General features: G+C 41.0%; 1 protein-coding gene across 1 annotated transcript in view; it reads right to left on the reverse strand.

Annotated features, from left to right (window-relative positions):
* Positions 1 to 18406, reverse strand: part of CACNA1C (calcium voltage-gated channel subunit alpha1 C) — a gene marked incomplete at both ends in the record, with an annotated part of 478476 nt that overhangs the window by 119759 nt on the left and 340311 nt on the right. The window lies entirely within an intron of this gene.

Raw genomic sequence — 18406 nt, forward strand, 5'->3', positions numbered from 1 at the left:
TAATTCCCTCTGATGAAATCTCCCATTAGTTATATATTCTCTAGGTAGCATAGAACACCATTTTTTTTAAAAGGGAAGCAAAACAACCTCTTAAAGGCATGCAAGTATCTCATGGTTTCAAGTGAGTGCAAGCTGTAAGGACCAGTAGGGTTTATACTTTCTACAGTTGCTTCTGAATCCTTTCCACTTCTTACACCTTGCCACTGTGTGTCTCATCTCTGAATGCAGACTTTTTCTCCTACACTACCTGACCTCCAATTTCACGTTACTTACATAGCATTCCTGCAGCAGCTAAAGCAACAATGAAAGCTATGTAAGCAGCTTCCTTAAAAATAAATCTGAAAAATACTTTGTGTTATGTCAATTCTAACTCTGAGACCCAAAAGACAGAAAAAATGTCTGCAGTGTGTGACTGGCTAGACAGACAGATGTGCAAGACCCTTTAAGAGTCTCTGTTCCATGTCACTGGCATCAAGAGTTGATACTAGATCTACCATATGTCCTTCCTCCAACAAAATGCCCCACGGACATGCAATGAATTATTAGATGGCAGGTTGCCAAAAGACAGCCAGCCACTGGAACAGAAAGCTGGCACAAGCAAATACCCTTCTGTGTAGCTCTGAGATAATCTTTCCTTTGCGCACTTGGAGAATAATATTTGCTCCCTGTTCAGATATATCATTACCATTGTTCCATCTCACAGCTATGACATGTTTGTCACCTCAGCTGTAGCAGCAATTCTCATATTCACGTTTACCACCATGGATTATGTAATGTTGCCACACTTGGTGCTGAGTTTCACTTTAATACTGTGACAATTTAAGATCCAGAGAAGATCATGCCTGGGAAAATGGTGCCCAGTGCCACAAACACAGACAAAGCACAAACCCTTCACAGATTTTAATGGGACAAGTTCCTATCCGACAACATTCACATTGAAAAAGACCTGTAGAGGGTTTTAAGATTAAGAAAAGCAACAACACACTTGATTGTGTTTTCTAATATGCTCACTTAGACTCCAATTGCTCCAACACTCCAATTTCAACAACACTCCAGTTCCTACTGGTATTGAATTACTTTGAAAAATATGAGTCTAAATCACCCCTTTTCCCACAACAGCAACTGAGGTCAAAAGGACCTGATGTCACTCCTCTATCATGTCACCTTACTGTGTCACCTTGGCCATATGACCAAGCCTTTCTGTTCAGTTTCTCTAGAAGAGGGATTATAATTCTGCACTCACCTTGCAAATCTCTTTGAGATCTGCAGATGAAACACATTACAATAAGTACTAAGTACTATGGTTATTACTGATGCTAATGTCTCCCGGGCGGGACTCTGCAGAACTATAAAGCAAATCTAAAGAGCAAAGAAGTCCCGTGAATTCTCCAGCTGGGATTTAAGATTTCTTTTTCCATCAAGCACAACAAGAATAAATTGCAATATCCAGGCTGCTTCCTTTAACAGAATGTGCATCAAGTGAATGACTTTGTCTCCAGTAAAAACGCTGCTTCCCGTGGTGCCTCTCATGCCCATCATTTCATGAATGACTCTATGGGCAGCTGTCAGAATATCAATCGACTTGTATTTTTCAGTAGAGAGCTCTCATTTTAATTAATATCTGAACATCTCCTAGCTTTCCTTTTCTCATTGCTTGTTTTGGAAATTCTAGGCTCATTCATCTCATTCATTAATTTAAATAAGATATGGTTTTCATTCTGCTACATGCATGCAGTGTCTTGGGAACAATCAGTGAGTATGTTTTTAAATGCAAGCAGCATGCAGAAAGTAAATCGTGCAGAGGTGATTAGTTTTCTCTAGATCTCCTGATTTTTGCCAGGGAAATATACTAGATATGCTGGGGAACTCTTTTGCGTTTTCTGTTTAGAAGTTCTGCAATAGGAAAGCTTCCACAGGAGAAAAGGAAAGAGAACTGGAATTGTATGTAGGATCTTGGTGGTTACATATGTAACAAAGTTAGACAGAATACATCAATGAATCTAGCATGGTAGAAAAAAAAATCAGAAATAATGTGAAAAAACTTGGAAAATGCTTACCAAGGGCTCAGAGACCAGTGCTCACACAGTACTATACACAAGTTATTACATTAAATATGTGCACTCTGCATAGCCTAGTACAAATGACTGCGATTGCAAGGAAAGCTCGATTCACGCTTTCACTCAAGGTCAGCCACGGAATAGCAATAATGAGCCATACAGCGACCACCAGTTGTATCTGCTTCAGTTAAACAGAAAAAGATCTTTTTTGTAAAAAGATCTTTACAGCAGCAAACTGGCAGCAAAGGTGTGCATCTTACATGTAGGAACAAGGCCTGTCATTACAGGGAAACCAGGCTGGGCATCGGACTGCATCGGAGAGCCAGTGTAGTGCTGTTCTCCTGAATAGAGCAGTAGAAAACAGGAGCATTGCCAAGGCTGAGATGGAGTATCGTATTGTGAAACATTTCATTCATAGATAAACTATGTATTTTGCAATATAAATTGTGATGTATATCTTTTATATAAAAAGACTTCCTTTTACACATACTTCCCTGCTTGCGAAGTGTCGCCATATGCACATACACATCCCCTATCCATGGGCTAAGTAAATTTACACCACACGCAAAGAGGAATGTGAGAGGTAGCTATATGTATCCATCGTGCGGGCGTGCACAGACAGATTAACAGATCTGTCATTATCACATGCAGATTACTGAACACCTATGAATGCATTACCTTGCTACTAATTAATCTTCCTGGGACTCAGTATAGCCAGCTCCTCAGCTCCTTTAAGCAACTGCCATTTTTCTTCTTTTTATAGTGATATTGGCAGCAATACACCGCGTTCCACAAGTATTTGTTCACTTCAGCTGGCGAGTGGACTGCACATTGCACAGAGGACCACTTAATGGGCACAATCAAACCCCTGACCTTGCCAAGAGACAGCCTTTGCAAACTTCACAAAACTGCTCTGTATCTAAAGGAAGAACTCAAAATCCGCTTTGCATCTCCTTGCCTGAAGGGCAAAGTTATTCTTCGCATAACTTGTGTGGTATCTCAAATATCTTGTCAGCACTGGATGTAGGACTCACCCAAAAGCAGATCCTACAGAAAGGAGTCTAGCTCTGCTAGAAAGGGCAAGACGAGCTGTCTCCCTGCATAACTGGTTGTACTGCTGAGCAAACACCTACGTCTGCCAGAGGAGTCCGTTCACAGCAGGGTATCTGCCTGCTAGCGCAACGGAAGTAACTCTTAATCCCTGTGGCTGAAGAAGGACAGATGGGCTGGGTCACAGGTTGACAGAGCTGCTACCAGAACAGATCTTGAAAGATGTCTCTCTCCTGATTCTGGATCTGCCTATGACATCCTAAATTGGTTTTCCTGTCTGATAAATTACTTGTATTGTTTGCCTCGCTAGGAGAAACAACTAATGTACCAAAGTGCAAGGCATTTACTTGCCAGGACATGGTTTATAGCCCAAGTTTCTGGTGTCAGTCTAATACTCTTTAGCAACCCCTCTGGTTCCCCACAAAATTCTGAAGCAATTCATTAAAAAAAAAGGAAAAAAAGAAGAAAAAAGGAAAAGCAAATCAATTGAGGATCTATGACTCTTTCAACGGTATTTTGTGATGGTAAACAAATCACAGCTGCACATTCTGAATGTCTCTGCAAGATTTCTCTCTCATTCTTTATGGTTTTTAGCAGAGGAAGGTAGGACAAGCAGCAGCACCATCAAATGTGGCTGAATCTACCCCGCAAATGATACATGGGTACAACACGTAGGAGCATTTCAATTGAAAACCAGAAGGATTCTATTATTGCAGGATAGTCTGGCAGACGCCTTAGAAATGGGGGCATGAGAGCTGCAAACACTGTAGATAATGTGTTGGGAAAGTGATACAAACATTGATGAAGAACAAAATAGCTAACCACAAAGTGCCCTCAAGACAGTAAAAATCAACTAAAAGAAAAAAAATCCCTCCTGCTTTGATAGTTTTTGTCCATCTAATAATCATGATGTTATTAATATTTTACTCACATTATTATTAATAAAAAATAAAACCCATCACATAAGTTTCAAGTACAAACATGGCATTAAAGCATGCCATGTGTTTCCTGAAATTCCTGTGCATGGGGGGAACTTCTGCATCTGCCCACCTGTACAAATATACACCTGGGTGGTGAAACAGTAACTTTGATGAGGATCTCTTCAGCAAAAGAATCTTTGTTCTTTCAGTTCTCAACCCTGTGAACCTGTCTTCTGTGCAGAGTCCAGGAGAAGCAAAAAAAATACAGAAGACAGTTTCAACTTCATCTGCTTAGGTCATCGGAAACTCTTTGGGGAGTGCTGCTCGCCACCTAGATTGCTGAGCTTCAAAGTGACTGAGATGCAACTCCAGCTGTTTTATGACATTCCTGCCTATGACAAGCTATTTCAAGGCGGGTGACACCTGAAATCTCGGTGAATGCCCTACAATTTGTGAGCTAGAGCACATAAGAGAGCTCGCATAGACCTGCAGCCAGAGAACTTGGGCACACATTGTGCCAATGAGAAGGTAGGTCTCTCTGGGGACTATATCTTGGATAGAGAAAGAAGCCATTGTCCTGAAGGCTAGCCCTTGTTGCCAGAACATCAAAAAAACCCCAAACAAACAAACAAAAAACCCAAAACAACAAAAGTGGATGTGAGGAAGAAATAGAGCTGTACTATTTCAAAGGGCAGGTGAGGAAACTGGGCAGTCTGGGCCACAGGTCTGTGGGAAAGAATAAGTGACTGAATGTTTTATTCCGAAATGCCACTCTGCAGGCTGGCAGAGGAGTGTACGGTTCCTGCAACTGGGAAAATCTAATTTTGGAGTGACCTGCTTAAAATATTCAAGCACTACTATTATCAAGAAAGGAGAGCGGCAAGGCCCTGTCCATCTGAGCAGTCCTGTTGCACAGGCAGGGCCTAACAGAGATTAATTCCTAGCAAGCACAGACATTTTCTAATAGCAGTATTCATGTAGGATGTATAAGAAGGTTTCTGGATGATGCCTTACTTGATAGTAAGCATTCAAGCAATTCGGTTCACTGATTGACAGATACAGCAACACACATATCAGATCTAGGTCACTCAGGAGCCAGGGCTGTGTGAAAGCACTGGATCCCTACAGGTGGATCACACAGAACAGCTTCTGTTCATCTCCATGATCTGAAATGGATCTCACCAATTCTGAAATGTGCATAAAATTCTGTTTTGAAACCCACTGTAGTATGCTACATTTCTTCTCTGCTTAGTAAATAAAATGCTTGTGATTTTGTGTGCTGCTCCTGCATGTGGTGTTCTTTCAGACACTTTTGCTAACATAATGACTAGTCTGATACTAGACACTATTATCACAGTATCATATGAGTCAGAAGCATGAGACATGCTAGCTGAGCAGGCTGTATGTTACTGTGCGGCAAGGAGAAAGGCAAAGAATTGAAGTTAGAATTTTGACCTTAAAAATCAGCTTGTCAAACCTGTAATTAAAGCTTTTATACTTCTTGGGTAGAGCACTGAGAATAGGTCAATTACTCCAAGCCAAAGAAACAGGCATTTCATAGTGGCCTTGAAAGAATAGATTCCTAGTTTGCAAATACTTCTAGCATGCAGGAGAGTGAGGGACTGATAACAACAGCTTGAGCTAAGCTTAGTGTGGGCAGGTGTTATGCAAGCTTCCCTCACACAGCTGTGTTAAAGCAAGTCATTCGTGACCTAGCATAGCCCTGTTATTCTGCTCGTGGTTCTTCAAATAGCTAGATAATACACTTACATTTTGATCTGCACATCTGTGAGGATCCACGCAGCTCTGCCACTGCATCCTGGTTCTGATACTTAACCCTTCTGCCACTTCAGCCTACAGATTTTAATGTAGTTGGTAACATCCTCATCCTGATCTCCAGTGACCCCTGTGTTACCTATCCTTGGGTCTGTTATAAGACCCCCACAGTTTGCACTTAGAGGGACACGTTTGACTGCAGTCCTTCCTCAAGTGGACATGACATGAGATGCACCATGCTGTGGGTTTGTGAACTTTGGAAATGGAAATGAGGATATAAGCAGCATTGTGAACACCCATGAGCCCTAAAGCTGAATGTGAATTTAGGCCTCAAGACCCGAAAGGCCAATTCTCTAATCTCTTGGCTTATCTCCACAATCCTGCTAGCTGAAGAGCTGCTGTAATCAGCAGGCAGACTCAGTGCCACAGCTATTTTCAGTTCAGTTCCCCAGTTGGAAACATTTTCCTTCCCCCGCCACCTCTCCAGGATTGATGTTGTTTATGAGATAACTGGGATGGAGGGACCTGCTTTTCTTCCCAGGAGCAAACACGACGAGAGATTTTTATGCTATTAGCTGACTGTGCTGGGGTGGACAGGAAGTTCCTCACCCAGTGTGCAGAAGCAAGAGGGCACAAAGCAGGAGTGTGTTGCCTGTTCCCTCAGAGCCGTGCCTGTACTAGGGTCCTGCTGCATGCTTTCCAGACTTCCCACCAAAGTGCTGAAAAGGGCTGGGCACCATTCACAATTGTTGGATCTTCTCAGCTACACCAGCACTAGCTATCAATTCGGTACCGTACATACTACTGCAGCTGTGTAACATCACCCAGACTCCTTGCCCTGAGCTCTGCCACAGACAGGACCATCGCAGACCTCCTGTCAGCTACAGCTCATCGCACTGCTCCACTGTGCTGCCTTCACCACAGCTGGGTCACTTTTCTAACCTCACTTGCATTTAAAACAAAATACTATCATCTTTGCCTTCTTATGTGCTTGCTTGGGAATCCATTTACAAAAGCGATGGACTAATTGAGACATCTTGCAGTCAGGGGCAGGGAAGAAGGAGGATGTGACAGTTTCCCCAGGAGAGCTCTGCTAATGCACATCCTGCCTCCTTCAGCCTGTCCTGGTCTTTTAGAGGCTTCCCAGTTTGATCCTTTCCTACACAGACCTCTTGGTCTGGGCCAAGGAATACAAGGTCTGAGCCTCAGTATTTGTCTTCCTGCACATGGATCTTCAGGTTATAATATAAAATTTATAAGGGAAGAAAAAGAGATAGGTAGATAGGTCATGATAGACACACACTTAGACTGAGGGGAGAGGGAAGCTCATATCAGAACAATTACAGTTGGTCCTGTTACACTCTTCTATCTACCAAGAACATTTTTAAGACATTCAGCTTACAAGATCCGTATTGAAGATTCTAGATGCACTAGAACTAAACTTTTCCTACATGTCTTTGGACTAACTACACTCAGTTGCCTCTTCTGAAGCACAGGATGTCATTTATGACCTCACACCTTGGATGTGACCTTCCAACCATCATGTCACAAGAGTATAAGCCCTAGCTGCTATACTTATATCTGTTAGTCCACAATGAAGGTCTTATGTACCATTAAGTGTCTAAATTGTCATTAGATAAATTCGTTTAGGCAGCTGAACCCTGTCTATACTAGCTTTGGTTTCCTGTAAAAAGGAAGTACATACACGTACTTTTAATTTGTGTATTTACAGTGTCAGGCACGCTGTGGCTTTGATCTTGGCTGGCTTTACAGTAATATAATTAATTCTCATGCCTAACACTTGTTTCTAACTGCAAACATGTGCTCCGTGTCCCTCAGCTACCATTACTGAACACCAGAGCCTCTCTCCTGACAATTCTTTATACCACATTAAAAAAATCCTCGGGGTTTCAGCTGCTATCAGTCCTGCTCACCGATGCTTTCCTCTCAAGGAAAAGACCCTTATGGCTACATCTGCAATAATAACTGATATTCAAACACTGATCATGGATCACTCTCACTGGCTTCAACGGGAACTGCTGAATACACCACGGTTTTTAAAACCACTTTGCAAGTACCATTATAAAGAGTTAAGAGCACACTTTTAAAAAAAAAGTCTTCCTGTATACTCAGGCTGAGGGGTTGTGGCATTTCTTCCTAAAATTTTCTGTGGAGACCTTGGTACTGAAATCCTTCTATGCATTTCTAACCATGAGAAATAGAGCAGGTTCAGTCTGTCAGAAGGTAAGGCAATGACAGTTTTCTCAGAGACGGTTTCCTCTACTATCCTTTCTTGAGAAGTGGAATTGAATCATGGTGTCAGTGGATAAATCTTGACAGCTTCAAGAAGTACTTCTCAGCAGGGCAGATGGAGATTTTTCTTCAAAAAGTGTCTTCCCCAGCTATATAAACAATAGAGTCACTTTAAACCTTACCTTCAAAGATATTTCTCTGCAACAAATTAGTGCTATAAGAGGATTTCTACATCAACATAAGTCTCTGTTCCAGCAGGAAAAGAGGGGTGTTATCTCACCAGCCTTTGCCAGGGAAATAGCTTTTATGGTAGATAAATGTCATGCCCTACTGACATTAATGTCAGCCTCTATGTGCTATAGCAGCTCTTGGTGTAGTGTTGTCTGTGCTCCAGGTTACAAGAGTCAGGGAAGGGAGAAGCTGGAAAAACTGAGTTGAACAACATGAGCCAGTTGTTGAGTTGCAAGAGAGCAAGAGCATGCGTAGATCACAACAAAACTTCTTAAGTCAGAGAGGATTTCGTACAAAGAGTGTTTTTCCCAGATACGAACTACAGCAGCCTGGGAGCTTATCTAATTTATGTATCTTCTGATGCCTGAAATGGGGTGAGAAGAAAAATTGAGCCTGCGGGAAGAAATTAGCACAGTTTTGGAGTTTTCTCTCCACACTGCCCTCCCTTCCTCCAAGCAAAAGTGGCAGCAGTGGCAGAGAGATTTGGTAGATGCTCATTGCAGTCACCCTTTCAGCGTCAGTTAATTATCTCTGAGCTGTCACTATTCACCAGCACTCACTCAAGGAGCTGGCTGCTAGAGACAGACACATGCCTGCATTTGGCCCACCCTCTCCAAACTGAAGACTCTCTCTGCTCTACTTTCTAGAAGTGCTTTTCCCACTTTCCCAAACAACACCAGGCCTCCTGATACTATGTTGGAACAAACTACTGCAGAATTACAGATTGAAATGCTGGCCACAGCTTTTTCCTGAGGCATCCTGAATACTTTTAAACTTCTTGGTTTTTAACTTTTTCTTCTTTTGCACTCCATTCAAAGGAAACAAATTGTTTTCTTCATACTGTCTTTGATATAAAACGCAGGCTTGAGCTAAACTGTTTCTACATCTTGTTAGGTTAGATGGGATTTACCTACCCTCGGCAGTAACTATCAACAGAGAAGGAAGGGGAAGAAGGTTTTCAAAAGGTTGCTTGCTTTTTTTGTTTTATCATCCAAGCTTCCTTTCAGCAGAAAGGGAGAAACGGGGAACTTGTGAAGTCTACAGAACACTGAACCTAAAAGCTGATTTCTGATAAAAGCTGGGTTGTTAAATTATATTACTAATAAAAAAACCCAAACCTGTTGATTAATCTACATAAAGTAAACCACCTGTACATTCAGGGAAACAAGAAAATTGTATCTATTAGAGTGATTATGATGATTAAGGTGAATTCCCATAGAATTCCCACGTTCAAAAGCACCCTAAATCAAAACTCTAAATTCCTTACAAGATAAAATCAAAGGTTAAAATTATGGCCTACAGAGCAACATGAGACTCTGGCACTGAGAGGGTGGGTGACCTAGGAGAACATCATTTAGCCTTCCTGTGTCTTTTTCTTTAAATTAGACAGAAGAGACCAGAACAACATTTCTCCCCTCTCCAGATATTAACCTGCACACCTATTTTAAAGAATCAATGTTGCATATGAAGCATATCTAAGCACAAGTTAAATCCCAAAGTTTTTAATTTCACTTTGTAGAAAAATCTAGTTTTTCTTCTCTAAGTATTTCCTCTTTTCTCCTCTTGAAAGTGGAGAGAGAGAAAAAGCGATCAAGAATAAGGCCCTACCGTATCCTTACTCTTTCACTCACAATAAAATAATGGAAGAAACATGTGAAGAGAGTCTGGAGGGAAGTCTGCTGTCAGTTTTGGGTTTATTCCAATAAGAAAAAGTCAAATGTTAGCATCATAGTTCTGTTGACATTGATGGAACATGGGACAAAAGTGGAGCAGAATCACCCTAAATGATCTTTCTTTTATTACTTCAGCTGCACAGAAAGTTACTTTTTTAAATGGCAGCTTTACTTTCTCTCACCTACAGCACTGAATATCACTGCCCTAGGTGCTCTGCTATCACTGAGTCACTACCACAGGGTCACTGTGAAGCCTCATAAATGCTTTCTCATTCTTTTTGGATATATGGAGTTTTTTTCCTTTTTAGGAAATAAAACTTTGTCTGGGTTAGATCCCACATTTCCTTAAGTACTGTTATGGAAGCAAAATGCTTGTTAATCACAGCAGGTCACATTCATGCCAGATACAACTGCATTTTAGTGAGTGGAATTACGGACCGGGCAAACAGTATTATTTGGACTTATCAGTCCCATAAGTGATTTCAGATCCAGAATATCTCATGTTCTCCCTTTAGTGGATGACAGTTACACAATATTGAAGTTGTGTGTGAGCACAGAGCCTCTGATGCATCAAGGCATTGCATTGGGCAACATTTTAAACTGCTGACACTAGCATGTTTTGTTACTGACCTCAGATGAAACAGATTGGGGCCTGAGTCCTTACCCAGGCAAAATCCCCAGCAACCTCAGTAGGATTTTTGCCTAAGGACTGCAGGAGTGATTCAGCCTGATGTGATAACTAATGTCCCAGAAGCTTTTTCTAGGCAGCATGCTAATTATAGACTCAAGCTTGACATCTGTAGCCCAAACCCGTGCAGCATTTTGCAACCTGAGCTTCTCTGTGAAGAAGGGAACCACCACACAAGGAAAACAAAGCTGACTTACCATTTACAAAGGTCTTTTAGTAAGCGAACTCAGACTGTAGTGTTTATATTAAGAGTGGTGTATGACTTACTTCAAAAGATGGCAAGGTAGAAAAATGCCACCAGGACTGTTTTTGACACACCATGCATTGGGCACAGCTCAAAGCTGGGAACCACTGTCACTCCTGCCCAAGCAAACCACGTTTTTGTAACCTCTGTATCTGAGTACACGGAGCTATTATTTTTTCTGTAGAAGAAACTGGTGGCACCGCAACCACCACAAACATTTCTTTGGTCCCTCTGTCTCCAGGTGGAAGAGAATAAGTCAATCACAGCTACTAAACTCCTTGTGAAACACCGATCAGGGGCCCTTGTGAAATGCCTATGATTGTTGGCATTGCAGCTAATCTTTTCTTAGTTACCAGATGATTATTTTCCACATCAGTGAGCACTGATAAAAGTAGATGACAGTGATAAAAGTAGATGTGCTTTCTTCCTCTTTATATGAGGTTTTGACAGATAATAAATCATTTTACAACACCAGCTTTTATTTTCTTGTATTTACACATGGGAAGCAAAATGTAACCATGTTGTATGATACCATTTTCAAATTATCAGCTGGTACTGGAGGAAGTAAATTGATAAAAGTTTCATGTTCCAGCCTGTGCCTATTACAACTTCTGCCTAGATGATCATAGAATCATCTTAAATCTCATGTGAATACCCTATGTTTTTTTAATTTGCTTTTTGACAACAGTCAAAAATCCTCTAAAATATCATGCTGGACATGTATGTCAAGGAGGGTGGTTGCCCACATCCGTGCATGTGTGCAAGATACATTGGGACAATTTCTGCAGAATAAATCAGGGTGAACTGACTTGCTATTAGCAGACCCATTCAAGTGTGTTTCAGGTGTGTTCTGTTAAACAGGAGACAAAAATTAACTCATTACACCATTTTTTTGCTTGTAGACTAAGACAACTTGAGTTTTAAGGCAATGATGGTTAAGACTGAATTTAAAGTAGAGATCTTGTAAATATACTTTCTCTCATTTTGCCTTCTGCAACTTCCATATTAATTCCCTAGTGTGCACTTCTCCATTAAATTTCACCATAGAAAACAGACCAAGAGTTTCTTAGGCCACCCTGAAATTTTACCCTGTCTTTGAAAATCCTGTCATGTACTTTCTACTTTAGTCATTATCCCACAGCACTGTGCTATGTTTTCAGTAACAAGCTACTTCCTTGTCAGTACACTAAGCACATGATTTGGAGACCACAGAGACAGCTGACATGAAATTATTAAATGTAAAAATCTAACAAGTTGATCTTTAATCTTGATATCACGACTAGATCTGTACACAAAACTCTCTCTCGCCAACAGCTTCAAACTGCTCACTTTCCCAAAGGGTTGCACTGGATTTAGTGTCAGCTTCCACCAAAGCCAACAGAAAGTGTTTGGTACATGGTCTCACTGAAATCAACGGAGTCTCCTTGTGGTATATAAAATAATTTTACAAAAGGAAGTCAAGTCAACGGGACATGGATGGCTAATCCTAAAAAAGCCTGAACTTTCAGAGAAAGGTGGTAATGCTGTTATCCCTGTTATGTAATAGAGTCAAACCACAATCAGAGTTCTTGGGAATAAAGCCCTGTTTGGTTTGAAATTACTGAGGCTTCTATTTCCAGACCTGTCAAATTCTTTTTTTCTCCCGTTTGAACCATCAGCTCTCCTGTTCTAATTTCCAGCCCGATATTCTGAAGCACAAGGTGTTTTCATGAAAGGCACAAATTTTCCATCAGTTCTAATGGTCCAAGAAATCCCAATTTCTTCCAAAAGTTTTACTTTTGCAGCTGAAAACTTCCAGTCTCTTAGGGAAGACTCTCATGAGTCTGTGATAAAATGCACTCCTCTGCCTAGTCATGACTCGTGATGATCACAACTAACACCAGTTGCAGGAGTGAGGCGAAATCTGTGGTCCATCAAAAAGTTTCAGTTGATCCCTTAGAGGCAGTGAACTCAGATGTTAATAAACATTTTCAAAGGTCACTAAGGCACTACAGTAATTGCTTTTAAGGTGAATATTCAAGACCATTTATTTTAAAATACCTTATTTTTTACATATTTTAGAACCTGCCTGCATTTCTGTACTTTTTTTGTCTTTAGTTGGGCACTTTCTATTTCCACTTTCACTGACGCATAAATCTGCATGTACAGTCAACCCCCTTCCCACACTTTTCATTATTTAATATACTGTCTGAAGGATTGTTATATGCTTTTGATAGGCAACACATTGATTAGTACTGTGTCTTCTGCTGTGTTACATGAAAACCTGATTGTCTACAGCCATCAGTCCCATTACAATAGAACCCTGGAGTATGATTAGACTTTTGTAGGGTAAGCTACTTGAAAATCAGCTACCTTCAGTATAACTTAACTAGAAGACTGAGCAGTGTTGAGTCACAGCATGCCTTTGTTATCAGATCCCAAGCCAAGCAGTGGGCTCTGTTACACTTAGGGACTCTGTTGACATTAATGTGGTCATACTCACATTGCATACAGCAGAACCAAATAGAACTGAAATAGAAGGAAACAGAGGGAGGGCAAAATCTGAGCAGTCAGAAACATCAAATTACTTCTCCCTGCCCATTCACAGCTTTTTCCTGACCCCAGTGCAGTCAATGGGAGTTTTGCCAACTAATTTCAATAGGAGGAGAATCTGTGTTGGATTGAGGTTTCCTGCTTCTGCCCACCGCAACACAGATGCATTCCAGGCCACTCTCAGGAAGAAAAAGAAAAAAAAAAAAGGGCAAATACTCAGTTACTGTGGCAACAGGAGGGACAGTTCTTTTTGTTATCATGTAATTCTGAAATTCAGTAGTTGTTTTGTGCCATGACATGTGTTTCTCTCCTCTGTCAAATTAATGTTTTCTTCCTGTGTGGAAGGCCCATCAGGGAAAGAGTATAGAAGAAAACCATCAACACAAACAGCCCTCAGAAGCCTTTTTCACATTTCCCACCTCATATCTTACATAATGGCAAAAACATGTTTGCAAACAACAATGAAAAACTGTCTCAGACATGTACTTCCCAAAACACAGAGAATGAATTCAGCCTGCTCTGTGGATGCCTCTCAATGCATGTGAGAGACGACTGGCAATAAACTGCCTCAGAAGGCAGTGAAGACCTCTGCTATGGAGAGCATCAGCTAAAGACTGCACAGATTGCCCTGCATTTATCTTCTGTTCTTACCCTTTTCTCCACTAAGGTCCTTGCTGTTGTTTTCCTTGGATTTGTGGACCAATTCATTAAGGGCTGTAAAGCCCAATGAGACTTCGGGCAAGGCTTGACAGCTTTGGGAAAGCTGTGGCATATACAGAACATGACTGACAATGCCTTAAGGACCAGCTCAGCAGTCAAACCAAATAGGGATGCAAGTGAATTTATCTTCCTTTCCACCTTGTGTTCTCTGTTTTGCAGGAGGCAGTTTCCATGCTGACAGGCAGACAGCCCTCTCTACAGAGTAAGACAACAGCAAAACCTGCCTCTGCAGTCAAGGGCAGAGAAGAGACTGGAAACATATGTTCTCTGTGTTTGGGATGATTCAGTTTAGGTAAACTACCTGGATCAGAGCCCAGACGGTGTAAACTGCTGAATCTCAGAGTTTATGTTTCTTGAGACTCTAGTTTAGTAAGTATATGTTAATAAAACTTTTGAACTCTTCTGATATTCTTTATGCCTCCACCCCTCAAACCTCCAAACAACCTCCAAGGGCAAACTGAGGAAGCAAAAACTGACATGATTTCTTTAAAGAAATGCTGAGTCTCTGCCAGAGTTGAGGCAAGAGCCCATATACCCTCAGCACCAGTACAATATAACTGATGCAAAGGCAACCCCTGAAGTTTATTGAGCTAAACCAATAGTTTAAGGCTGTTTGAATTGCGCTGTGCAGTTCAGTCAACTGTTATCTGAAAGTCTGAGGGATGATAGCTTAAAAGTCAATATTATTAATTAATCATGGATCAAAGTGTGCTTGGAAAGGGGCAGTAATACTCTTCTGTAGAGTTCAGGACTTTGTACCAGAGACAGAACGGAGTGAGCTTTGGAGAGCACTTGAAAGAACAGCACACTGAAGCCACATATGAGGCAACTGAGCTCTTTCAGCAAGAGCTAAACACAAGAAGACAAGGAGGACATTGGACCCTCAGTGGTGCAAGTTCAGCACTGCTACAAGGTTGTATTCAAATGCCTTGGGGGGCATTCAAGCCAAAGGGATTCCTGAGGGCATTTACATCTGTGCTATCTGTCCCTTGGAGTTTATTTCATAAATAGCTTTCAGAAGAGAATAAATACCATCTTTCTCCCTCAGTTTAACCCTAAATTGACTGCTGGCCTGAATGCCAAAACATTCAACACAGCAGACAACACACACACAAAAAAATCCCCAACAAAACACCCTGTCACTTCCATGTGGTACCTTTTTTTTCTGTATTATCTTAAGATGAAGCCATTAAAGAAAGGGTGTCTACCCAAAATATTGGTTTGATTCTATTACATTCAATACAACAGTGTTCATTACAACAGTGTTCATTCAATACAAACATCTCTAGCAGATCTATCAAGCCCCGAGGGCAGTATGGTTGCAATGTAATTCAGCTTCAGGGGAGCAGATGGGTCTTGTCAGAGCTGGTTAGTACATAAGCGTCCATCACCTGAGTGGTTGAGGTGGTTCTGCAGAAGGTATGTTCACAGGCAGTAGGATAAGCAAGATGTGGAATCACATAGGTAGGTATAATAAGTATGTCAGGACTTTCTTCTCATGTGACATGCATGACAGATAAACATGTCAACCAATGAAGTGAGTATGACATTGTCATAGGGGACGTCTGCAAGCTATCTGGCTTTGAAAATACATTCTCACTTGTTATGTGAATAAAGACTGGAATTCAGAAATACCAAGAAATACAATAGAACTTAAACAATGTGGTACTTGCAATTGTGCAAAAGTAAATACATCAGCCTACTGGAACAGAAAAATGAATGTAATGTATGAAATACAAAAGGCCCATGTGTCAGTTCCATAATGTTGGGTGGGGGCATGCATTTGGGTATATTTATTGGCTTCGGTGTGGGGGAGTGTTGCTCTTTATTGTCAGTACCAAGTGCTTTTTGCTGCTTCACCAGAGCACAGCGGCACAGAAACCCTTTGCTTCCATAGTCAGAAAAGCTTGTGGTGGGAAGACCGAAGTACAACACTGGATAGTACACCAAAGCTAAAAGAAGGAATAACCTGGCATTCCTAGATGCAGGCCACAGGTGCTATCAACAGCCTGTTCTAGATGGGGCATGTCTGTCAAAACAATAGGCAAATAACTTCATGGAGTGACCTGTTTGCTTGATGTCTGCTATTCTCTTGTGCAGAGACTTATGACCATTGTCCCCAGTACATGGCCAAAACCAGCCCACAGCCTTCCTTAGCATCCAGAGCAATTCCTCTCAAAAGAGGCACAATTCTACCATGTAGTGCTAGGCACTGAAGACGTCTGTTCCCAAGCCTGATCTGTCGTGAAACAAAGACACAGTGATGTGATATGTACTAGGGACATAAGTTGCTAGTCAGCAACCACTGACCTTAGACCTGACATTTGGCACCAACAGCACTGAAGACACTATATTCATTGATACTTTGGAAAATAAATGGGTAACAAGTTAGTTTGCTAACAGTACGTAGTTTTGTCATTAACAGCCAACTCTGAGATACTCGAGACAACTTGTCAGATGTAAGAAGATTAATTTTATAAACCACATCTTACAAAACTCACCTTATTAAACTGAACAGGAAGAACTGACAGCAAACTGAACACACACCATCTTTCTGTTCTTAGCATCATCCCCACATCAAAGAAGCTTGTTAGCTCAAATGCGGATTAACCGCACCACACAGCACATGCAATGAATCTACGCCTGACATATTCCACAATTCTTTCACCAAAGCAGTATTATTGTTGTGTTAATTAAAAAGGAAATCTTCAGATATGCTGGCAACCAAGGCAAGCTCTCATCACACTACCTCACCACTAAGCCTACACTTTTCTTTAGCAGGGTTGTCTCTAAGAGGAAATGTGATAAACACAGCCCAATTCCAACTGAAGTCAAGGCAAAGTCTCCTGGTGATTTCAGTGGTGGTGTGTGCAACCCAGTCCTTGGCCTCCCCACTCAGATGTCATATAACAACCAGAGCTCACTGCAGTAGTGTTGTGTTTTTATTTATTTACTTTTTAAATAGGGAATTCCATCTACAAATAAATTAGTTTGGAACACCAGACATCACCTTCCAAGTATCATATGTTGCAAAGCAGCAAATTTTGACTATGAATAATAAATTCATTTGTGTGTTTTTACAGAGGTTAAATTAGGAGAGTAAGAGATATGTCCTATGAAGACACCAGTATAAATCCCAAAATAACCTGGTTTGGGGAAAGTCTGAGGAGGTCATACTGGTAACTTCTTCAAGTCCAAGATACCTAAGTATCACAGGTATAACCTGATATTAATGTCCCCATTTTTTTTTTTCCTAAAAGAACTTAAATATTCTGACAACAACAGGAAGTAGTGCTTACTTCCCCAAAGATCATGAGCATCTGATGCAAACCTTGCTTTACTCCATAGGCACAACTTTACCATGTCCAATCTTCCTTGATAGATGTTTCTGACTGGATCATCCCAGGAAGGATGTTCTCTAGGGAAATGTCGTCTCTTCCAAAATCGAACTGGGAAAATGCACATTTCCATAATAAAATCTAAGAGTAGAGCCACTGTCAGTGGACTGTGCAACTGTCTAAAGGTCCCAACTCTGACATTTCCCAAGTGCACAACCTGCAATGATACTTGCTACTTGTTTCTGAACTCTTACACAGCCTGTCTTGGTAAAAGAGGAGGTGAAAGGAGATTCAGTGAAGGTAATGCAGCCCTTCCTTCTTCAGGATTTCTGATAAGGAGAAATAGTTGGTGAATTCTCACTTTGCACAAACATCTTCTCGACTCCAGAGCAGAAGAATAAGAGATAATTCCCTACAAGAAATATCTGAGAACTTAATTCCAGCCTGGCAAAAGCAAACGCAATTCCATTGATTTCAATGGAGTTACAGATGGCCCACTTAACATACAACAGGGTTGATTTGGCGCATCTCCCACACTGTAGCACTGCTTTGCCTGGAAACCTTTGCTTTCAAAGTAATTAATCACAGCCTGCAACACTGAATTACAATTGAAAAAAAACGAGTAAGAGACAGATGTATATTTTGAAATTTAAATCAGTAGTGGACTTTAACAGCAAGTATTGATCTTTTTTCTGTTTAATATTAGGATCTTATGTCAGTATCACGGACAAGTAACAAAGGATCTGCAGAACAATATCAGTTATTATACATGTATTTCTCCCTCCCACAGCTTGCTACAGACATTAAACTGGAATAATGTATAAGCACAGTGAGAGTCTTGGGAAGAACTTGTTCTTCCTTATAAGCCATCTCAGCACTACGGTAGGTGGGCATGAACTCTATTGTTAAAAGCAAGGAGAGAGA

The sequence above is a fragment of the Gallinula chloropus genome (genome assembly GCF_964237585.1).
Source record: "Gallinula chloropus genome assembly, chromosome: 1".
NCBI classification, from domain to species: domain Eukaryota; kingdom Metazoa; phylum Chordata; class Aves; order Gruiformes; family Rallidae; genus Gallinula; species Gallinula chloropus.